The sequence below is a fragment of the Pezoporus occidentalis genome, unplaced genomic scaffold (genome assembly GCF_034315485.1).
Source record: "Pezoporus occidentalis ecotype Australia unplaced genomic scaffold, CSIRO_AGI_Poc_V1 ctg21, whole genome shotgun sequence".
Taxonomy (NCBI): Eukaryota; Metazoa; Chordata; class Aves; order Psittaciformes; family Psittacidae; genus Pezoporus; species Pezoporus occidentalis.
In genome coordinates, this window is record NW_026913964.1 from 7225706 (window position 1) to 7249587 (window position 23882).

The 23882-nt window shown below is 39.9% G+C and overlaps 1 long non-coding RNA gene across 1 annotated transcript; it reads left to right on the forward strand.

The window, feature by feature from the left end:
* Positions 1–16525: 16525 nt before the first annotated feature.
* On the forward strand, positions 16526–23832 carry LOC134164012 (uncharacterized). The gene is made up of 3 exons (XR_009964955.1): positions 16526–16598; positions 17014–17143; positions 23698–23832. It is a non-coding gene; the product is annotated as an uncharacterized LOC134164012 (long non-coding RNA).
* The last annotated feature ends 50 nt before the right edge of the window (positions 23833–23882 follow it).

Genomic DNA, 23882 nt, shown 5'->3' on the forward strand with positions numbered 1-23882 from the left:
TCTATCAGTGAGAAGTTATACTTTGTAGTTTACATTTTGAAACTTGAAACAAAGGACGCATCATATATCAAAGTTTACAAAGAAATAGCCTTGAGGGTAGGCTCAGTAAGTAGAATGAGAGGAAGGAAACCTCACATTCTCTCACTGCATTTAGAAACATTTCTTCCTTTGCATTTATTATAACCCAAGTATTTTAATACTAATTTATTGAAAGCCAAAGCTGCTGTAAAAGAAGTATGTTAATACATTTAGAATGCGATTTATAACTAATTAGCTCAATCCTTAAGAGCCATACAATTATTTTCTGTGGGCTATAAATATTTATCACAAAACGTTAATTCAAACTGATAACCTACTCATCTTCTCCCACCTCTTCAAAGCCAGAGAAGTGAAGTCTTTATTCTACCAATGCACAAGAATAAAACTTTACTGTATAAACATACAACCATTACAATTGCGATTATTTTCACATCATCATTCATATGTTTTAGGCAATTTTTAATCCTTAATCTCTGCTATCCTTTGTTGCTATTTGACCCATATACGACAATCATAAACTGCACATTTTGCATGGGCTTTACTGTTCCTCACCATAACTTTGTAACTGTGCTCTTTGCGGGGGGGGGTTGTATGGGTTTTTTGGTGGGGTTTGTTTGTTTGTTTGTTTTTAAGAAGTAATATCTAAAAGGTAAAATACAGAATGATCTGGCACATTTGCATTAAGGTAATGGAACAAGTCAGTGTCATAGTTTGAACTATGTACAGGGTGGAGTTTACCTAAACTTGATTTAGGATATCAATGAAAGTGTTTATCAAACTGCATGTAGTTAGTTAGGCAACTGCTGTTGCAGGTGTTTGAAATGATTAAATTTCATGCTAATTTTATTCTCAATAGCTAATTAAAAATACCTCAAACATTTACACAAAAAACTTTTACCTTCTTGAAAGGCATTGCACCTGGCCATTAGACATGATCTGCAATTAAGTAGAATTGATTTTACTCTTTGAATATATGAAGATATATTTAGCATCTGCCTCCAGTTTACTTATCATTAGAAAACAGTTCACTGAGGTGTCACTGTAATTCCTTGCCACTGGCTTACAACTGAAAACTCGACACTGTCACACATGACATCCTTGTTGCTAAACTAGAAAGACATCAATTTGATGGATGGACCACCTGGTGGATAAAAAACTGGCTGGATGGCAGCACTTAGAGAGTTGTTAACTGCTCAATGTCCAGTTGGGGACCACTGACAAGTGGTGTCCCTCAGGGATCAGTGTTGGAACCAGTCCTGTTCAACATCTTTGTTATCAACATGGACAGTGGGATTGAGTGCACCTTGAGGAAGTTTGCTGATGACACCAAGCTGTGTGGTTCAGTTGATATGCTGGAGGGAAGGGATGCCATCCAGAGGGACATTGACATGCTTGAGAGGTGGGCCAATGACAGCCTCATGAAGTTCTGCAATGCAAAGTGCAAGGTCCTATACCTGGGTCGAGGCAATCTCAGGCACAGCTACAGGTTTGGTGGAGAAAAGGATCAGAGCAGCCCTGCGGAGAAGGACTTGGGGGTGCTGGTTGATGAGAAACTTAACATGAACCGGCTTCAGTGTGCACTCGCAGCCCAGAAAGGCAACCGTATCCTGGGCTGCATTAAAGAAGCATGACCAGCAGGTCAAAGGAGGTGATCCTGCCCCTCTACTCTGCACTCCTGAGAACTCACTTGGAGTGCTGTGTACAGTTCTGGTGTCCTTAACATAAAAAGGACATGGAACTGTTGGAACAAGTCCAGAGGAGGGCCACAAGGATGATCAGGAGGCTGGGGCACCTCCCATATGAAGACAGGCTGAGAAAGTTGGGGCTGTTCAGCCTGGAGGAGAGAAAGCTGTATGGAGACCTCATAGCAGCCTTCCAGTATCTGAAGGAGGCCTACAAGGATGCTTGGGAGGGACTCTTCATCAGGGATTGTAGAGATAGAACAAGGGGTAATGGGTTTAAATTTAAACAGGGGAATTTTAGATTAGATATAAGGGAGAAGTTCTATACTGTGAGGGTGGTGAGGAACTGGAACAGGCTGCCCAAAGAAGTGATAAATGCTCTGTCCCTGGACAGGTTGGACAGAGCCTTGGGCAACATGGTTGAGGATGAGGCATCCCTGTTCATGTCAGGAGAGCTGGAACTAGATGATGTTAAGGTCCTTTCCAATCCTAACTATTCTATGATTCTATGAAATATTCAAATTTTTGTTTTTTTTTTTGAGGGGGGGGGGGAGCAGAGAAGGTGGATGGAGTCATTAAATATAAATTAAATTTAAACATAAAGATGAAAAATTAAACAGACATTGAAACATTCTAGATAAATACAAAACCAAAATTTTAATATGCTACTACAAATAAGCCTTTTCACAACACAATACGAATTAATTAACCCATAAATCTGTTAAGGCAAAGTCAACAGCCTCCACTGTCCTCAAGAAGGTTTCCAGGGTAGGGAATCACTCTGAAGTTCACACCGTTAAGAAATTTTATATGGTTTGAAAACATGGGGACATTTCCAGATTTCTGACCAACACAAATCTAATTACTAAGACTTCAGATGTTAGCCAGTGATGTGTGCACGTTGTTGTTCAGAACTACTATGCTTTTCTTGCTTGGTCTCACTTGCTAATGTGAAAGATTCAGCTGGTTAGAAAGGTCATCTGAGGTATTACTGTGGATTAATAGGGTGCGACCCACTGGAGCTTAAAATATTAAGCGAGTATGCAAAGGGCATGCTGAGTTGGGACCAGTGCATGCCTGCCTGCTTGGCTCTGACTGATAGGTCAAGGACAGCAGGTGTACAGCTGGCACCACATTCACGGCTGGCATCAGGAGCTCACCCATGAGCTGTGGCACGAAGAGGGAACGGAAGGAAGCCACTGAGTGCATGACTAGTGGAAAAATTCCTTCTGTAGATATTTTGGGGGCTGTAATTTATGGAAATGGATATGGGCAGCAAGGGTTGTGGAAAATAGTGAAATGCTTGCAAATACGTAGCATATGACTAAAAAGTAATAATGACCTTTTTTCTCTTCTTATAGTAAGCTTCCAGATGTATTATTTTAATGCAAAATGCGTGTCCACACTCAGTGCAGTGAAAACTTTAATAATTCAATGGGATGGGAATTCTCAGAATCACAGAACCATTAAGGTTGGAAGGGACCTTTGGAGATCATCCAGCCCAACACCACTGCCAAGGCAGGGCCACCTAGAGAAAGTTACACAGGAACATGTCCAGGAGGGTTTTGAATGTCTCCATCTCCATGCCTCCCTCTGGGCAGCCTGTTCCAGTGCTCTGCCAAACTCAACATAGAATCAGAATAGTTAGGGTTGGAAAGGACCTTAAGATGATCGAGTTCCAACCTCCCTGCCATGGGCAGGAACACCTCACACTAAACCATGTCACTCAAAACTCTGTCCAACCTGACCTTGAACACCACCAGAGATGGGGCATTCACAACCTCCCTGGGCAACCCATTCCAGTGCCTCACCACCCTTACAGTAAAGAACTTCTTCCTTATATCTAATCTAAACTTCCCCTGTTTAAGTTTTAACCCATTACCCCTTGTCCTGTCACTACAACCCCTGATGAAGAGTCCCTCCCAAGCATCCTTGTAGGCCCCCTTCAGATACTGGAAGGCTGCTATGAGGTCTCCACGCAGCCTTCTCTTCTCCAGGTTGAACAGCCACAACTTTCTCAGCCTGTTTTCGTATGGGAGAAGTTCCAGCCCCTGATCATCCTTGTGGCCCTCCTCTGGACTTGTTCCAACAGTTCCATGTCCTTTTTATGTTGAGGACACCAGAACTGCACACAATACTCCAGGTGAGGTCTCACAAGAGCAGAGCAGAGGGGCAGGATCACCTCCTTTGACCTGCTGGTCACACTCCTTTTGATGCAGCCCAGGATACGGTCGCCTTTCTGGGCTGCGAGTGCATACTGCCTGCTCATGTTCATTTTCTCATCAACCAACACCCCCAAGTCCTTCTCCGCAGGGATGCTCTGAATCTCTTCTCTGCCCAACCTGTAGCTGTGCCTGGGATTGCTCCGACCCAGGCGTAGGACCTTGCATTTGGCATGGTTAAACTTCATAAGGTTGGCATCAGCCCACCTCACAAGTGTGTCAAGGTCCCTCTGGATGGCATTCCTTCCCTCCAGGGTACCAAACAAACCACACAGCTTGGTGTCCTCAGCAAACTTACTGAGGGTGCACTCAATCCCACTGTCCATGTCACCAACAAAGACATTGAACGAGACTGATCCCTGAGGGACACCACTTGTTACTGGTCTCCAGCTGGACATTGAGCCATTGACCACAACTCTTTGTGTGCAGCCATCCAGCCAGTTCTTTATCCACCGAGTGGTCCATCCATCAAATTGATGTCTCTCCAATTTAGAGACAAGGATGTCGTGTGGGACAGTGTCGAACGCTTTGCACAAGTCCAGGTAGATAACATCAACTGCTCTACTCCTGTCTATCAGTTCCGTAGCCCCATCATAGAAGGCCACCAAATTGGTCAGGCAGGATTTCCCCTCTAGGGAAGCCATGCTGGCTGTCACCAAGCACCTTGTTGTTTTTCATGTGCCTTAGCATGCCTTCCAGGAGAACCTGCTCCAAGATTTTGCCAGGCACAGAGGTGAGACTGACTGGTCTGTAATTCCCCCTGTCATCCATTTTCCCCTTCTTGAAAATGGGGGTTATATTTCCCTTTTTCCTGTCATCGGGAACTTCACCTGACTGCCATGATTTCTCAAATATGATGGTCAGCGGCTTAGTAACTTCATTCACCAGCTCCTTCAGGACCCGCAGATGGATCTCATCAGGACCCATGGACTTGTGCACGTTCAGATTTTTAAGATGGTCTCGAACCAGTTCCTCCCCTACAGTGGGCGCAAGGTCTTCATTCTCACAGTCCCTGCATTTGCCTTCCAAGACTTGGGTGTTGTGGTCAGAGCCTTTGCCAGTGAAGACTGAGGCAAAGAAGTCATTCAGAACCTCAGCCTTCTCCAAATCCTGTGTAGCTACTTCTCCCGAGAGCTTCCTGAGGGGGCCTACATTCTCCCTAGTCTGTTTTTTATTTGCTATGTACCTGTAGAATCCCTTCCTGTTATCCTTAATATCCCTAGCCAAGTATAATTCTAACTGAGCCTTAGCTTTCCTAACCTGGTTCCTAGCTTCCTGGACAATATCCCTGTACTCTTCCCAGGCTGCCTGTCGTTGCTTCCACTTTTTATAAGCCTCTTTTTTCATTTGAATTTTCCTCAGGAGCTCCTTATCCACCCAAGGAGGTCTCCTGGCCCTCCTGCTGCACTTCCTTCTGGTTGGGATGCAACACTCCTGAGCTTGCAGCAGGTGATCCTTGAATATCAACCAAGAGTCTTGGGCCCCCCTGCCCTCTAGGGCTGTATCCCCTGGAACCTTAGTAAGCAGGTTTCTGAAGAGGCCAAAGTCTGCTCTCTTGAAGTCCAGGGCAGTGAGCTTGCTGCACGCTCTTCTCACTGTCCTGAGGATCTTAAATTCAAGCATCTCATGATCGCTGCATCCAAGGCTGCCCTGGACCGTCACATTTCCAACCAGCCCTTCCCTGTTGATGAGCACAAGGTCAAGCACAGCACCTCTCCTTGTCAGCTCCTCTATTACTTGCAGAAGGAAGCTGCCATCCACACAATCAAGGAACCTCCTGGATTGCTTGTGCCAGGATGTACTGTCCCTCCAACAGATATCACGGTGTTTGAAGTCCCCCATGAGAACAAGGGCCTGCAAGCATGAGGCTGTTCCTATCTGTGTATAGGGTGTTTTATGCACAGACTCCTCTTGATCGGGCGGTCTGTATCAGATCCCCACAGTAATGTCTCCCATCACTGTTCTCCCTTTAACCCAACCCACAAACTCTCTGTGGACTGCTCACCTGTCCCCAGACAGAGTTCCATACTCTCCAGCCTATCCCCAACATAAATAGCAACTTCTCCTCCCCGCCTGCCAGGCCTGTCTTTTCTAAAGGGTCTGTAACCGTCCATTCCAACACTCCAGTCATAGGAGCCATCCCACCATGTTTCTGTGATGCCTGTTATATCATACCCCCTAGACATGTACACATCTCTAATTCCTCTTGTTTGCTCCCCATGCTATGGGCGTTTGTATAGAGGCATCTGAGCCAAGCTCCAAATGAAGCCGGCTCATCGGCTGGAGCAGCTGGGATATCTCTACAGTGCTCCGAGCATTTATTATAGGTTCTGGCAACTGACTGGGTGTGTTGGGATGGAATGATGCCCCCCTCCCCCAACACATCTAGTTTAAAGCCTCCTTGACCAGTCTGGCAAGCCTCCTACCAAAGCAGCTCCATCAGCCCCCAGTAGACCTGGCCTACTAAATTGCATCCTATGTTCTAGATATCCAAACCCCTGACTATGGCACCACCTTACTAACCATTTATTAACCTGGCCAATCCTCCTAGCTTTCTTTAGGTCCTCCCCTGTATCCTGGAGAACTGATGAAAAGACTATCTGAGCTCCAGAGCACCTAACCACCTCCCCCAGGGCTCTGCATGTTCTCTGGGCTACTGCTATCTATATCACTAGCACCCACACGGATCACTACAAGTGGGTAGTAGTCAGTGGGACTTACTAGAGCAGGCAGTGTCTCTGCAACATCCCTGATCCGTGCCCCTGGTAGGCAACACACCTCCCCTGAGACGGGTCAGGCCTGCAGATGGGTACCTCTGTGCTTTTTAGTTTCCTCCCACTACGACCCGCCGCTTTTTCCCGGCAGTACCAGTAGAGGTCTTCTTTACCAGGGCATCAGCCGGCTGTTTCTGGTGCGAGCGTGTTTCCCCATCAGCCCCCTGCAGGACAGCAAAGCGGTTCTGGTGGGGTCAGCAAATTATGGAGGAAGCCGCTTGCTTTTAATTGTCCTTTTCCTCCTTTTTTTTTTTTTTGTGGGTTTTATATTTTGTTTATTTGTTTGTTTGTTTTTTTTTGTTTGTTTGTTACTAATTCCCAGCTTCCCAGGTTAACAGCCTATTTCTTCCCTCCATGAGCTACAGTGGGCGCTTGAGGTCCCTGCACAGTTTGGGCCGGGAGCGAGCATTCCTGCTTCCTCTCAGCTTCCCTGACATCTCGCAGTCTATTAACAGCATCCCGCAGCTCAGCCCCTGCTGCAGGAGCACCTCCACCAGGGAGCACCGAGTGCAGCCCTGCCCATTGTGCACCCTCCCCTCACGGGACCAGCGCAGGCACTCTCTACACCTCGAGCTCTGCAGTGCAGCCTCCCCTCTCACCGGCTCTGTCTGGGTGCCTACGCTGGCCACCGCCGGGGCAGCCAGAGCAGAGCTCCCAGACCGGACCATAGTCGTTCGATGAACGCCCACCTTCCCAACCGCCTGGCCCCGCAAACTGCCTCAACCCGCGCTCCCTGGGCAGGTTTTTACCCAGTCAGGGCTGGTGCCGCCCCTCCTGGCTCCGCCCCCTGTTAGTCCCTGCTCGCGCCAGCAGCGCTGCCGGCTCCTGGGCAGGGCCTGTCGAGGACCTGAGGCTCCCTCGGTGGCTGTTGCCGCCCTGAGTTGAGACTCCTGGACCCTGAGCTTCCTCCCCCTCTCAAGTGTTGAAGGCGTCCTCTCTCGAGCTGCTCACCTCAGCAATTGACCAAACATAAAGACATTCTTCCTCACGTTGAGGTGAAACTTCCTGTGTTTTAGTTTATGTCCGCTGCTCCTTGTCCCATCACTGGGCACCACCAAAAGGAGTCTGGCACCATCCTCCTGGCCTTTGAGATCCCTTTGGCCATCTCCTCCAATCTCTCCTCATAGAATCATAGAATCACAAAATAGATAGGGTTGGAAAGGACCTTAAGATCATCTAGTTCCAAGCCCCCTCCAACACCTCACACTAAACCATGCCAGTCAAGGCTTTGTCCAACCTGGCCTTGAACACCACCAGAGATGGAGCATTCACAACCTCCCTGGGCAACCCATTCCAGTGCCTCACCACCCTTACAGTAAAGAACTTCTTCCTTATATCTAATCGAAACTTCCCCTGTTTAAGTTTTAATCCATTACCCCTTGTCCTGTCACTACAACCCCTGATGAAGAGTCCCTCCCAAGCATCCCTATAGGCCCTCTTCAGATACTGGAAGGCTGCTATGAGGTCTCCATACAGCCTTCTCTTCTCCAGGCTGAACAGCCCCAACTTTCTCAGCCTGTCATCATACGGGAGGTGCTCCAGTCCCCTGATCATCCTTGTGGCCCTCCTCTGGACTTGTTCCAACAGTTCCATGTCCTTTTTATGTTGAGGACACCAGAACTGCACACAATACTCCAGGTGAGGTCTCACGAGAGCAGAGTAAAGGAGCAGGATCGCCTCCTTTGACCTGCTGGTCACACTCCTTTTGATGCAGCCCAGGATACGGCTGCCTTTCTGGGCTGCGAGTGCACACTGCCTGCTCATGTTCATTTTTAAATCGACCAACACCCCCAAGTCCTTCTCCGCAGGGCTGCTCTGAATTTCTTCTTAGCCCAACATGTAGCTTCTCATAAAAGAAACACTTCAGACCCCTGATCATCTTTGTGGCCCTAAGTTATAATATTATAATAACTAATAACTATTTATGGAAGCAAAACTAGGCCTTTTAAATATGGATAATGCAACTGATCAATTTGAAAGGAATTTGAGTGTTAAGTCACATAAGCTAGTATTCAAAACACATATGAGATACCACTGTTATACTTTACTCTGTTTACATTTTACAAGAATATATACAGTAGTATATATTTTGTATGGCAAATGAAGATATAATAGGATGCAGAAAATAACTTTAAAGCATTTACCTGGTAAAAAGTAAAACTATTGCAGATACTCTCTTCAAAAAGGCAAATTAAAACTCAGCTGTACCCAAACCCTGCTCTGATCATCAATCTTCAGCTCTGAACTGCTTCAGCCAATGAAGACATTGACATAAATTTTGAGACTAAAGGATCACAGCTAACCTTCATTGTTTTTGATGAGATTCTCTTTGGATGGAAGAAGGAAACAATGTTTAGCCAAATTTATAGATTTTGAGAAGCATTGTGGATACATTGCAAAACATTTATCTGCCATACCAAAGTGTCCTGTTTGACTTTGCAGCTCCTTGTTGCTCTCTACATACAATGGAGTGGAAATAATTCTGTGAAAGTCAGTCTAGCATGATTTTAAGCTACAGAAAGAGGCTTTATTCAGTAAGGTCTAAAAAGTGTTTAAAAATACTTAAGAGAACAGGGACGAGCAGGGACAAAATCTGTTCGGGTAGCCAGGACAAGGCAGCCCAGTACTTCTGCTTCTGACTGAAGCATTTTGCGGTGTTACTACTGTTGCCTGATCCACAGATCTTACAGAAAACTCTCCTTGTAGGTCGAGAAGCATTCTGGCACTTAAGAAGTATTGAAGGATAGGATTATGATCAGGATAGAAAGCTTGTAATATCTATATGGAGTATGTGCTAATAATCTGAAAATCCTGTGATTCTGCTTTAAAAGATGGGGTTTTTGACAGGGAATAAGGAAATGTTTCAGAAGTCACTTGTTAATGCTTCAACGCTCCTTCCAAAAAAATTGGTAAGACAGTCATAAATTTGATAGAGTTGTCTACTTTGCACTAATCTTCTCTAAAAAGGATATTTTAGCTAAAGCTTTAAAAAAGTCACCCTGAGGTAAAGCAGCAATATAAAAATGTTTAGCTTGAATAATTGAGTTCTGTAGAGTGATAACCTTTTTAAAAATGTAGAATAAGAGAGTTTTATACTTAAAATTATTAGGTGACTCTAAATATAAGTGACAGATTAATCTACATTTGTAGCACAGGAATAGAAAAAGAATAAAGGAAAAACTCTTCTCTGCTTATTGGATAAACTGAATACAAGGCAGAGACTGATACTTTCTTCTAGTAAGAGCTTAACTCAGTCCCACCCTGAAGCATCCTGTGACACAAGTAAAAGGAAAAAAAATCATTTATAAAAGTGAGTGAGTAGGAAATCTCACTCATTACCTCAAGAAAGAAACAATTTGGACAATTAATGTACTACCAATTACTCCTGAGGATGATTACAACTGCTGAAACTTGCAAACTCACCATACAGAAATGTTAATGGTTGGAAAAAAAATATTATGCTGATATATAATTAAAAGATGGAAATAATTTGTTATTAAGTTGTCCTATGTGAGTAATGTTGGATGAAATTAATTTAGCAGGCGATATGTGTGCATATATATATATATATGTATTTTGGGTGACACGATTTAGTGTGAGGTGTCCCTGCCTATGGCAGGGGGATTGGAACTCGATCTTAAGGTCCTTTCTAACCCTAACTATTCCATGATTCTATGATTCTATATATATCTATATGCAGAGGAAAAGGTGGATGTGGCATAAAGCTATATTGATGTAGATCTTCATAACCTGCCAGCAATATATTCAGTCTGGAAGGTGCCCAATAAAATCAAGGTAACACAGCAGTCAGAAAGAGCTTAAAGATCAATTCTGAGTCTCTAAGCCCCTCAGTTTTAGATTACCAGAAAGAGTATTGTCAGTGATAATGAGGACTACATGAGCTTTCTTTCCAAGGGGTCCCAAATGAGTTATGAGCTACATGGTGGATATGCTGTCACAAAAAGGCAATGTTCAAAGGGAAAATGGGGACCTCCTGGGTGGTGGTGAAGACGTGCAGCTCCAGCTCTTCTAGAGAGAGTGAAATGTGTATCTCTAGCAGCATAAAAACTGCTGCCACATACTCCTCCCTCTCCCCCAGCTCTTTGTAGCTGGCTGTGGCTGACTCTGCTGAGATGAGAATGCACACAGGTGAAAAATCTAGTTAATTTCATTCTTGTGAGGAAAGGGACTCGGAGACATATATTGTTGGGCCAGTATGGGTGGAGACCGCTTCCACAGCATCCAGAAGTGCAGGGATTTTACAGCAGCTGTCATCAAGGATGAAAGAAAAGTTTAGGGAATTCAAGCCATATTCTAATGTTTATGTTATAGCTGAGTTCTGACAGTTAATTTCATGATAATTCTTTAATTTTTATTATATAAATTATTTTCAGGACACAGGCTTGTGTCTTCAACAGCTGTCTCTATTTTATAAAAAAGAAAAACCCAAACAAAACCCGAAACCAAAACCCAAACACAAATAAAATAAGAAATATTAATCTTAAGCAATAAAAATATGTACCTTGTTTTTTTTTGTTTTCTTTTACTAAATATGTTTAGTTACTAAAAATGTTTTAAAGCTGACTGCATGTTTGTGTATGTTTGCAATGCTTTGATTTTCTGGTAAGTCAAAAGGGAGAAGAACTTTTGCAGAAATAGAAATTTCAGCAGATTTTAAAGACAAACCACTGAACAAGTCATAAGGAAAAAGCACTTTATACTTCTGTAACATGAATTATGTCTTGAATTTAGCACCTACGCTGGGGGATCCTGCCTTGTCAAGGAACACCACCTACAAGAAAAATTTTTTTTCACAGGTTAAATCATGGGCACTCTGTGGTTGTAATCTTTGTGTAATAAAGGGAATCATCTCCTCCTCAGTCTTCTATTAGAGGCTAAACAGAAAACACCGTTCTTGAGCTAAACTTCTGACTTTATTATCTGAAGTATTAATAAGACAATTTGAGTAAATGGTTATTGATATATATCAAAAACCAATTCAGTTACTAATTCAGCATTGGTTGTGAATTCATTTTTATTATTGTGTTGTTCATAGTTGGAACACTGAACTCACAGCAGACAGCTTGTTTGGGTATGTAGAAATGCAAATTGTAAAAAACACAATCTGTTGTTTTATTCTCACAAAAGTTCAATGATTTCTCAAAAGCAATGTATTTATATGCAGAAATGAACGTATAGTAGGTATTTATGTTTATTATGGATTACTAAGTATCACAGTCCATTACAAGATACTAAACAATGCCCAGATATGCTTTTAACATGTAATGTAGTGTATTGTAAAAACCAAAACCTTTAATATGTTACAAAACCTTTAATATGTTACAAAACCTTTAATATGTGATGCACAGTTTTTAAAAATTCTCTTAGGCCTTACTAGTCTTACTAGTGTGGAAATAAATATAGATTTATTTTCAATTGAATTGGAGCTCTCTTGTGTAGATTAGCTCTGTATGGCAACCAGACAAACCACAGTAATGCAGTAGCTTTTGATCTTTTGCCCACGTATTTTGGCAGCTAAATCAAATGGACTTTGAAAGAGACTTACTTTGAACTGGTAACTTCACTATATGTAGGAAAATGAGTGATTATCCTGTTCCTGGTGATAGTTTCTCTTGCATTTGATTCTGGGTTCTCCAAAGTGTTTGATGTATAACATATACGTATTTGTACATATGTGTATATACATATAAAAATATATTCTACACATATATTTATAAAAATATATTTACACATATGTGTGCATATATATGCATACAAATATTTTTCTCTCAGTCTTCTCTTTAACTTTGCAATAGAAGAGTATCCCTGACTTGATATAAAGTTTCAGAGGCCACATCTGTATGACATAGCATATGAATAATCCCTTAGAAAATCAGCATAGCTGAAGATGGAAGGACAATGTCAGAAGCATCGCAGAGATATTTGACCAATACAAAACTGTAGATATTTTGTAGCCTGTTCCTAAGAGAGAAGTTAATTTCTGATTTAGCTTTCTGCTCAAGGGAAGACCTCAGAACTTTGGAATTTTGGGAAAAGATCAGAACTGAAGTGTTTCTAGTGATAATGTTAAGTAATTTTTGCTTCTTACAATGTACAGTCAAAGTGCCACCAATGTATGATTTTCAAACATATTGTGGATCTATCACGTACTGCTGAAAGAGTAAAAAGTGCTCAAAGTCATGTAGAGAATAAGTTTGCAAGGTCTGGTGTCACATTCTGTAATTTAATGGCTGCAGCAAGACTTTTGTAGGTTTCTTCTCTCTGATCAAACATAACATTAGTTGTTGTCATCAACTAGGTAGACAAATTTGTTTCTGCCCTTTCATTTCAACTGAGACCATGACTTCTGCCCATTACACTGGCACCAAACAGAAATAGGAAACCACCTTCTGACCTTGGTTTTTGTAAATAAACAGCATACGAAATTATCAGGAATAGTATGCTGCAGGCTCTTCTTTCTGCCAAAAGGCATTCAGAGTTCCTTTGCTCATTCTGTCTGTATTTATTAAACAAAGCAAATATATTGCCCTTTAATGCTGAAAAGACTATTTCTTTTGTAAGTAATAATACAGAGATGGTGATTGAGCAATCTCCAAATAGGGTCATATGGTGACAGAGAGACAGTGGGTGCTATTAAAAGCTTGACATTTATCACTCACAGTGGTTAAATTTGTCATGGTATTTGTGGCATTTGCCAATCTAAATATAGAGAATGCCACAAATGCCACATAACAGATAAATAATGCTGTGCAAAACTCAACAAACTGCTGGTGGTACTTTGCTAAACCTACAGCGCTCTATGTTCCGGAAATGCATTGCAGATGTTATTAGGTAGGAATTTATCAGCATGGAAAGGTAAAAAGTTTATTACGCTTTTCCTTTATTTTGCTTATTTAGACCTGAAGGTCTTTTGTATAAGAAATATTTCTGTGTGTCTGTCTGTAGCCCCCTGAGTAATAAAGCCCTTATCAGAGTTTGAGTATCCTAAAGCTAATAAAAACCAGATCATGATGTATCATTCACATAGGCAAAAAGAAGTATGTCCAGTACACGAAGTTTAGGAAATATTCCTGGAAAATATACCATGCATTTTGTGACAAACAACCTAAACTGCAAGTCTTATTGGAAGAAATGGCTTCTCGAGCAGAAAATTGTTCTCTAGGACATAATTTAAGAGTTCTAGAGCTCTGTTTAAATCCCGGAGGACAGAATGGATATAATCAATCACATTGGACATTTACTTTTCAGACACAGAAAAAACATCATTATTATATTTTCAATAACTGCAGAAAAGACATTAAGATAAAAAAGTGCATAATGGAACTACTTTTTTTTCTCCATCTAATAAAACTTTAATGGTGATAGAGGAGAAAAAGCCTGTGTCCTTGTCTTGCAGTGTTGGGGTTTTGGAGTCTGGGCACCCAATTCCCATTCTGACCTTGGAAATATTGTTTCTTGACTTCTCTGGGTTCACAACCTGAACATGAAATGGTCAGCTGCTCTCAAGTCTTACTCACAGGTGTAGTTCTGTCACTGTTTGGCTGGAGGAGGTGCTGTGGTACTAAAGCAGCAATTCTCACAGGTACTAAGTCATGTAAAGGGTATTTTGCTACACCTTAAGAAAGTCTAGCAAAAAGTTGAAAGAATGTGGCCATAGTTGTAACCAAGTTCTTCATCTTTAGTGATGATGCTCACTTGAAACCTTAACGGGATTCTGATAGGACAGACCTAAACCTAGAGTTAGATAATTTCCCTGTCATGGAGCTCTTGAGACTGATTATTAGATTATCTCTTAGGTTTTTGAATGTATCTAATTACAGCAGATGGCACTGAAGAGTATATAATGAAAAACCTGTTACCAGTCAGTCCTGCTTTCAATTCTTGGCAAGAACTCTGTTGCTGGGGGGACAGCCTGCCCCACCATGGTCTTCACTACAGGCTGCAGGCAAATCTCTGCTCTGGCATCTGAGCACCTCCTCTCTCTCCTTCTGCACTGACATTGCTATCTGCAGAGTTGGTTCTCTCACATATTCTCACTCCTCTCTGTGATTTCTGACATGATCTTCATATTAAATATCAAACATATGAAGCACTTTTGTACTCCCTTTAGAATGCAGTGTTAAGCAGTCACAGAAGACCATTTAAAATTTGAGTCATGTACTAGTTTAGCTTTGCCTTTTCTATGTGGTCTGTGCTTTAGTTTTCCTATTTACGCATTCACTTACTTTACTTAATAAAAAACAAAAATATTTTTTTAACAAGCTATTCATAGACATGGTTGCAGTGCACTTGATTTGTTCCAGAAGCAGCTGTGGTAGGTCATACCATCTCTGCAGGACAATGTGACGCAAGCAGATTGGTACTTTCCAGTTCTGGAAAGACTTTTTTCCTCTGCTTCCAGAGAAAAGAGCAATTAAATAATGTTTATTTAATTATATTGATATATTCACTTGATGTATTTCTCTGACCAACACTCCTAGTGAAAAGGAAGGATAGTTCCCATTTATTGCGTCAAAACCAATCACAGAACCATATCATAGAATGGTTTGGGTTGGAAGGGACCTTAAAGCTCATCTAATTCCACCCCCTCCTGCCATGGGCAAGGGGGAATCACCTTCCACTAGACCATGTTTTTCAAAGCCTGGCAACAATGTTTTACTTTACAGTATCCTTTTTTTTTTTTTCCCAAAATCTTCTTTAAAACAGAGGAAAATCACATTATTGGGAAGGGCTAAGAATGAGAGGATGGACCTTATAATGGGGAAGCTCAGTCCCTCTTCTCTGCTTGAGGATGCTTCTATCATCATGGCACAGTCAGGAGGTTTGCCACCCAATTTAGTATAGCTTGTTGGCCACATTGTCTTTCACAGTGAAACGTGCTGCCCTAAGTGTACTTTCTGTTCAACAGGAACTCTGCCTGCACAGTGTGTATGACTCACCCACCTGTCTAGTTGGTGTTCTTCGGTTTACTGGATCTATCTTTGAGCTCATGTTTTCTCTCAGGCCTTGTTTGCCTTTGTGGCAGTCATATTTGGATTTCACACATTCTTCATTTTCACCGTACATAGTGCCTTCAAGCCCAGAACAGTGTGCACTGACATTTCAGGTAGCATGATACTGGACTTTGATAACTAGTTGGTGTAATTAAACTAAATATGCTTTACAAATATTTATTAAATCCCTGTGGGGATGTGGCTATCATTTTTCTCTCTCCCCTGCTGCACTAGCTTTTGTGCAAGCTTTTTCTCTTTATAACACAATTTCTGCCCCAAGGCAGATCCTTTGCTTCAAGGAAATATATGAAATAATAAAATGCATCAAACAACACTAATGAAACAAATCAATAATCTATCCATGTATTTTTATATACTAATTATTGACCTCATGTTTAAGCAAGTCAAGTACTTATCAGTAAATATTTGAAGTCACTTGCCTATATTTTGCCTACTGAAAATCTAAGATGGATATACTTATGTTGAAATTGGGGCTGTAAATCTGCTCGTTTCTATTCCTCAACATCAAAAGAAGTCTGGTTTTGAGAAAACATTAGATAGCCCATGCTGAGACATGAGGCCTTGAAATTCCTGTCAGAAAATGCTGTGTGTGATTTTCATCTATTTTAACCATGTGAAAACCTTTATTAAATTTAAAGCTTCGGAGCTGTGGTCCTGTTTTCTTGATTCACTGTAACCTGATTTCTTAGGCAAAGTAAAGCTTCTGTGAGAAGGCAAGTCCTCCATTGACTTGTTCTTACAACTTTCCATCAGCAAATCTGTGTTTCATTGTGGGTCTATGCTGAAGAAGGAAAATGACATTAAATATGGATGGGGAAAGAGATGCTTACTGTCTTGGGTCAGAAGGTATGACCTCCTTATTGGTTTGAACACATCCCTGAAGTATGTGCATGCAAAATAGAGATATCCTGGAGGGGGTGACTGAAGAAAATAAAATTCTGTTACTTCTTTGACTGTGTTCCCAGGTAGAGATACAGACAAATATAAGAGATGCTACAAAACCTGAAAAAAAACCCAACCAGAAAACGTAGTATTTGCAATTAATCTTAGTAATTGATACAAAATAATAGTTGATTAAAATGTACACATATTTACCCATTTGCATTTATGTGTAAATATATGACACTGTTCTCACTCTGTTGTAGCCTTCGAATTTCAACAGACATTTTAAATGGTGAATTCTACTGTTCAGGGTCTGTTTTAGGTATTCAGCCTTGCAAGATGTGTGTAATGGAACCTTTCAGTTTCCCTTGATCTTCAGGGTAGAGGTGGGAAAGCACCAGTGGAAGGATAGCCAGGGATGACTCAAACATCTGCTTGTTGAATGAACCAGACTGTTCACACAGGGCCACTGAGCCTCCTGGGAGTGCCTTAAAGAAGGTGTGAATAGGGTAATGAAAGTCTCATCTTTCTATGCTGTTTACCACCCAGTAGAAGAGACACAGCTTTAGATTAAGGAAATTATCTTTTTCTTTTTTTTTTTTTTTTTAATAAATCACTCATAGTTTGGTTATGTTTCTCACAGGAAAACAGTCCTCCCTTTCTTACAGGAAAGTGTGAAAGAGGTTGCAAATAGCTACAAAGCAGAATTTCTAAATCTAAAATGCAAAGTAAGTATCTGATTAAAATGAGGACAGATTTGCATAAGATGTGTATAAATCAGTGTAGCCCTTGAGCATCTCTGACCTATGCAAGGAATTATGTAGGTTTCACTGTTATCTAGAAAAAGAAACTGTAACTTCCAGTACCATAGCAACATTATGCATAATGCTGATTTAGTTTTTTTTCTTAAAAGCACATAAAGAGATCATGCACAACTGTTGGTTTTCTACAATGTTTTATGAATGATTGAATTTATCTTTTTGCCTTGCTGTATCACAAATTCTTTCCCACAGCACCATCTCTAGTACATTCTGGAAAATATAGTTATGAATTGAATACTTCAGAACATGATCGTATTTGCAAAATCTGGAGGTAACTACTTAAACTTTCTGTGGGACAAAACCATGAGTATCCTAATCACAACTTTATAAAAATCAGGGCTTTTGCTTCACAGAAAATTCTCATAGTCCAAGTTTGATTTTATTCCATTTTGGTATAGAAACATTACAAAAATGTAATGAAAAGCTCATCCTGGAAAACTTTTGTTTAGGAAAGATTAACAAAATGTGTTCTGAAAAGAAAGCATGCTCCACAGCATTGAGTAGATGCTGCTTGTTAATACCAGTTGTGGAACTCACAAAAATTGCCAGTTTAAATCACTACCTGTGAAACTCCAGATGTGCATGATTGGGATGGCTCCAGGAAACTCTTCTGGGTCTATGAATCGGTGTTTTCCAGTGAGAGCATATAAACCTATAGATTAGACTAAAAATTGGCACTTCTGAATGCTTCTAACACTTAAATTCACAAGAAGATTTTTTTTTTTAACATTCCATGAAGTCTACAAAATATGTCACATTCTTCTCTCAAACCCATGAGATACACTTTTGATCCACGTATACTAATCTAACTGAAAAGATAGCTCAACAGCTTTTACCTAGGGATTTACCTGAGTCTAAATTCACATGGAATTTAAATATATTCTCCCCACACAGGCTGTTTAAATAACCTCAAATAAGATTATTGAGGACTTCTAGAGAGCAGGAGTTACTATAGAATTACTTATTAAATACTATTTCATATTTCTTTTTTTGCAGTAATGCAAATAGACACTAATTATAACTCATGCATAAATGCATGCATTTACACACACATATGCATATGTGTGTATGTGCATTTATACCTTACTTATCTGTAATTGATTTAATATCAAATATATTTCATACATTTTTATTGTAACCATAGAATCGTTGACAGAAAGAAAAAAATCTCTGCATTTCTTACTAAGATCCTGCTTTTCACTCCTATTCACTGACATAGTTTACTTTCAAATCAATCATTTGACTGCCCTAGTTATTTCAAGGGATTGTTTCAGCCTGACCTCTGAAGGGATGCTTTAATGTAACGTGAATTCTCTTCTGAGACTGGTGAGATAGGGAGGGAGAGGATGAGAATGAGGAGCACCAGGAATACTGAAGGCATATGGTGGTGTGACAATCAAAACAAAGGAAAACAACTCTGCCGTAAATCCTTACACTGAACTGAAAGCAGCTGGGAGTACAGAGATTCAGCATTTAGATGAAGACAAATGTAGACAACCCAAAGCAAAGCAGTAGGTCTGAAAATAAAAAAAAAAACAAAACAAAAAAACCACCTTCATGCAATGCCTTCATACTGAAATATTGAAGCATGATCTCTCAAAAATATATATTTTTTTTCCCTGTGGAATACAAGAATCATCAAAATGCTGCTAGGAGGGCTCTTTTTTCTTATTATTTGATCTTGCTTTTTGCTGTTCTGTGTATTCTGAATCACACAGTAACTTTCTCAAAATCTGTATTCTGCCATTAGAGATTTAAAAATATTTTGTTGTAAATAACATCTTTAAGGCTTTAAATTCCAGCTCCACCGAAGTCACTGGGATTTGCTATTAGTACCATGAAAAATTACTATCATAGGGTTACTACAATAGTATGATATAGACAATTTTTTTTTAAAATATATGGTTGTCATTAAATGTAATTAAGTTTCTTCTGCTTACAATTGGTAACTCCTTTTGAACTGTAAGGGAAAGATGAAAATAAGTTTTGTCAAACTGAGTCTAACCAGTGTTCTGTATTGATTCTGACATAGTGGCTGTGTAATTGGCTCATATTTTACCATAATGCTCTAATCAGTTATATAGGGCTGTGTATCTTTTGTAATATTTATCTTTAAAAGACTTTAAGAAAAAAAAAATCAATTATTCATCAGTAAAAGATCATTTTCATTCCCATATTAAATTCATTATTAGTGTGTTAGTATGTGCATATTCCCTTGCATCCTTGCAGTGTGTACTAAATTTGGTTATATGGAATCCTTCATACTCTTCCATGTCCAAGGTATTTTTGAAAGGCTCTTTCTTTAGTGAGTATGGAATCGTAAAGTAGATTATAATGGGAATCCATATAAGATTTGCTCACAAATTTACACTTAAGTCATCATAGTCCATGAAGCTACATTAATGGATACTTTAGCACAATGTGAGTGCTCTTTTGAAAATGGTGAAAGACAGAAGGGAAAATCAAGATACAGGCAGCAGATGATTTGGCCACTGGAATATTTTAATTCTTCTGTACATTTTTTTCCCAAGCCTGCCAGCTCCTAAAGTCTTGATTCAATGATGTTTTCCTTCTCCTAGCTGCAGCTTGTCTGCAAATAAGCAGAGCTTATGCTCAGGAGTTTTCAAGAATGTGCATATATATATACGTGTGTGTGTGTGTGTGTATATATCCATGAATATATGCCAGAAGTATATGCAAATGCTATCTAGTATATAGATGCAAAATATTTCCAAAGAAATTGATTTGCGTCGTTAACTTGTGCATTAAAATGTCTTCATGGACTGCTACACGAGGCCCCCTTGAAACTTGAGCGATTTTGTCTTCCAGGGAATAAAATATTCTGTAACTAGAAAAGTATGATACACATTTTTTTTTTCTAATTAAAGCAGTTACATTTAGATATTTTAAATTGCATTAGCTCAGAACATTGAGGAATATTTACTCAATACCTGCCCCGCTCAAGAACATTTCTTATACTAGCCAACCTTGGCAAAAAATAGTTATGGAAATTCAGCATACGACTTACAAGCCCTCACTTTAAAAATTTGTGAATATTCATAGATATATTCTTCTTTACAGGTAACATTCATTGATTTTCCAAAGAATTTTCCATTTATAGCAATCTTCAGTCATAGATACGTACCTCTGATACACAGTCGAGTCTTAATATGGTTATTAGGCTATTTTGCCTGCTTACCCATTACAGAAAGTCCTCAGTTCTGTGCACTTGACACCTTCCTATTCTCAAGCATGAAGTGTATAAATATAGGCTGTATTTCTTCCTCGCAACAAGGAACAGAAGTGCTTGCCCTGCTATTGACAGCTCTGACACAAACACTGTTGGCCAGCTGTGAAGAGTGTGCTACTTATTTCTTGGCAACAAAATGACAGTATTTTTGAAATGTTGTTTTCTTTTGTGAAGGACTGAGGTCATTAGTACATCCAGGTCTCTTACCTTTTCGGAAGTCTTTACTTTTTAAATTGTAGGAAAAATACACTTTCTGTGGTATAAAATACTCAAGTTGTCTTTTGAAGGCATCTCATCTGAGAGAAAAACAGCGAGAGGGATTTCTTATTAAGATCCACATAGCAGCTGACTGCAGTTAGGGTTGTACCCATATAGTGGGGGGAGAACGTGGCATAAATGCTCATTTTAATGAGAGAGAAAGTGTAGGTGGAAACAGATGACCTAGATGATTTTATGAATAAAAGATCTAATCTGATGCAATCATTTCATTAATACACACATGGCACCAAATGAAAACAGAGAGTAGCAGATGGCTATGAGAGGTCTTAAAAAGGCATTTTCAGTTTAGTAGTTAATGACTCCAGATTTCATGGATGACACCAAATACTAGCAGAAAGGGAGAATTTATCAGTTCTCCAAATAAAGTTCTACTGATTTATGACAGTAACATTGAAAAATCTTCTGTGGCATTAGCTAGAAATGCAGTTACAAAGCAGATATGAGGCAACATGTTTTACAAAAAATTCTAAAAGACAAAACCAATATTTTCTTTAGTAATAGCTCACAGATTTTAATTAAAAGCTCTTCCTTTGCCCCCAGTTTTGTACAATTTATGGAAACAGTGGTTTGTAATAAAATAATGAAATAGTTATCTGTCATGCAGGTTTGGAATCTAAATACGATATTTATTTATTTGCTGCAATTATGGATCCATTGTGAACAACTGCAGAAAAAGATCATCAAGGAAGGTCATGAGGATCGTATGGGATAGTACTTGAAATATGTAGATTTATTTTAAGATAAAATCTTTGGAATAAATTTAGGATGAATGTATGACTTTAAAAGGAGGTTGTACATAGGGAAGGCTTGTGCAAGATATGGATTAGGTTTTAACATAAGTAAACCTTAGCATAGAAAATAAGAAAGCAGAGAAATGACATTGTTTAGCACACTATCTTATACCAGGTATGGCACTAGCCATGTGGGTTCTTCATCCCACCCAATCATGCCATCTACATCCAGGCTGCAGGGGGACTGACAGGAGAGCCAAGTGTGGCATCTCTGCTCCCAGTCTGACCCTCTCTCTACTGAAGAATATGCTGCCTGCGAGATTTGACTGCTTTTTGGACCCTTCACAAAACCTGACCAGGGCAAAAGGGCTGGACTTCTTAGAGAGAATATGGCCTACATCATCTTAGAAACATATTAACCTCAATTTGGCACCAAACTGAGGACAAATAGAGTCTCATTCCTCAGACCTAATCCAAGATCAACTTAGTTTATATTATTTTCTCACAAATTAATATTGTGGCAGTGGCATTTTTGAACGCAGGCAGACTGAAGATTTCTTTTTGCAAAGCTTATTTGAGCTCCTATTAGGGACAACAGAGTTCATACTGAATTCTGTGTGTAGATGAATACTCATTTTCTTCAAATTAAAATTGTACCCTCCCACAAAAAGCCCATGTGTGGAGTGGGAAGTTGATTTTGTTTCCTTTGTATGCAACTGATAACAGTATTGAACAAGGCAGGCTTGGTCCTACCGCAAACTGGTGCTGCTGCTTCATTAGGAAATGGTTCTTTGTAAGCCAGGAGAGCTTTAATAATCCTGAATGCTTGTGAGTGAAATGTAGGCATGTTTTTTTAATATGAATACCACACACTGTAATACACATTCACAGCATTCCTGGCAGTGTTCTGCTCTGCAGATCCCGGCTTTATCATAGGCGGAAGCATTCAGGGGAATGGTGTAAAACCTCAGATGAACCTTCAGAAGCTGAAAATCTTCTTATGTTTACAATTCTCTGTCTACAATCATGACTATACATGACATGAGTACTTTCTTATTTAGACAATTTGTCAGACAAGTCCACAGGTTGCTGTTATACATGTAATGGATAATGGAAATGCAAATAATTATGTTCTTCATAAACCTTTCACTGTTGCACTAACCACTCAGAGAACATCACATTGATTCTTATTACTTCTATTTTGAAAAGAACTCAGGGCTCAAAGTAAGGATAGAAAATCATAGTTCCAGAAACTGTACATGTAAGTTTGAGATATATCAAAGTCCTTTGAGCTTTCCAGGCACTTAAAATGTATGTTGACATCATGAAAGGAAGTCTCACACTGACACGATTCTTTTTTCCCCCAAACTCACTAAGGTCTAAAATTCAGTAGACTTTTTCAAGTCCAACGCCAAGTATCCTGTATGTAAATACAGTTGGGGGATGCATGAGGTTACTGTTAAAAAAGGAGAGGCCAGCTATTTTAGAATGAGATGCAACTCCTGTAAAAGCAGACCTGAAAGTGTTTAACTTTAAACCATATTTAAAACAAAAGTAATTTCATAACAGTGCTTACATGTTTGTAGCATTCATTTATAGTATTTCCCCTCCATGTCTCCACAGCTGGGTTGTCAGTAGTAAATAGAATTTATCACACACAGCAAACACTGACTAACTGTTCATTAATAGGCCATTTTTTTTATATGATCAGAATTTAATTCCTTTTTATTTACTGGTCCTAAAAGCTCAGATAAGTGGGGTTTCTATCTGAGCACTAGAGAACAGCTTTGCTTTGTAAATTCTTACATTTGTCTATGAACCAAATTCTTCTTTCCCTAATAATTTCAATCACAGGCTTTCTCTCTCTGTTTGGTTTGCTAAACAGAATTATCATCATTAGCTTCTTAGCATATTTCCTGTCCTCTCTCCTTCTGCGCATGCATTACTGCTTCCTTTACTGGTATGGTTTCTCCCATTTTCAGATCCATCTTCAAACAGATACTTTGTGGTCCATATGAGAGGCACTCAGTTGTCAGGGTCATTGGATAAATACTACAGTCCTCTTAAAAGAAACAACCTTTCTTATTAGTTATGGTGTTTCTGCAGCACAAATGCAGGAAATGTGAGAACCAGATTTTAGGAAAATGCAGCCAAATTTTAGAGAAAA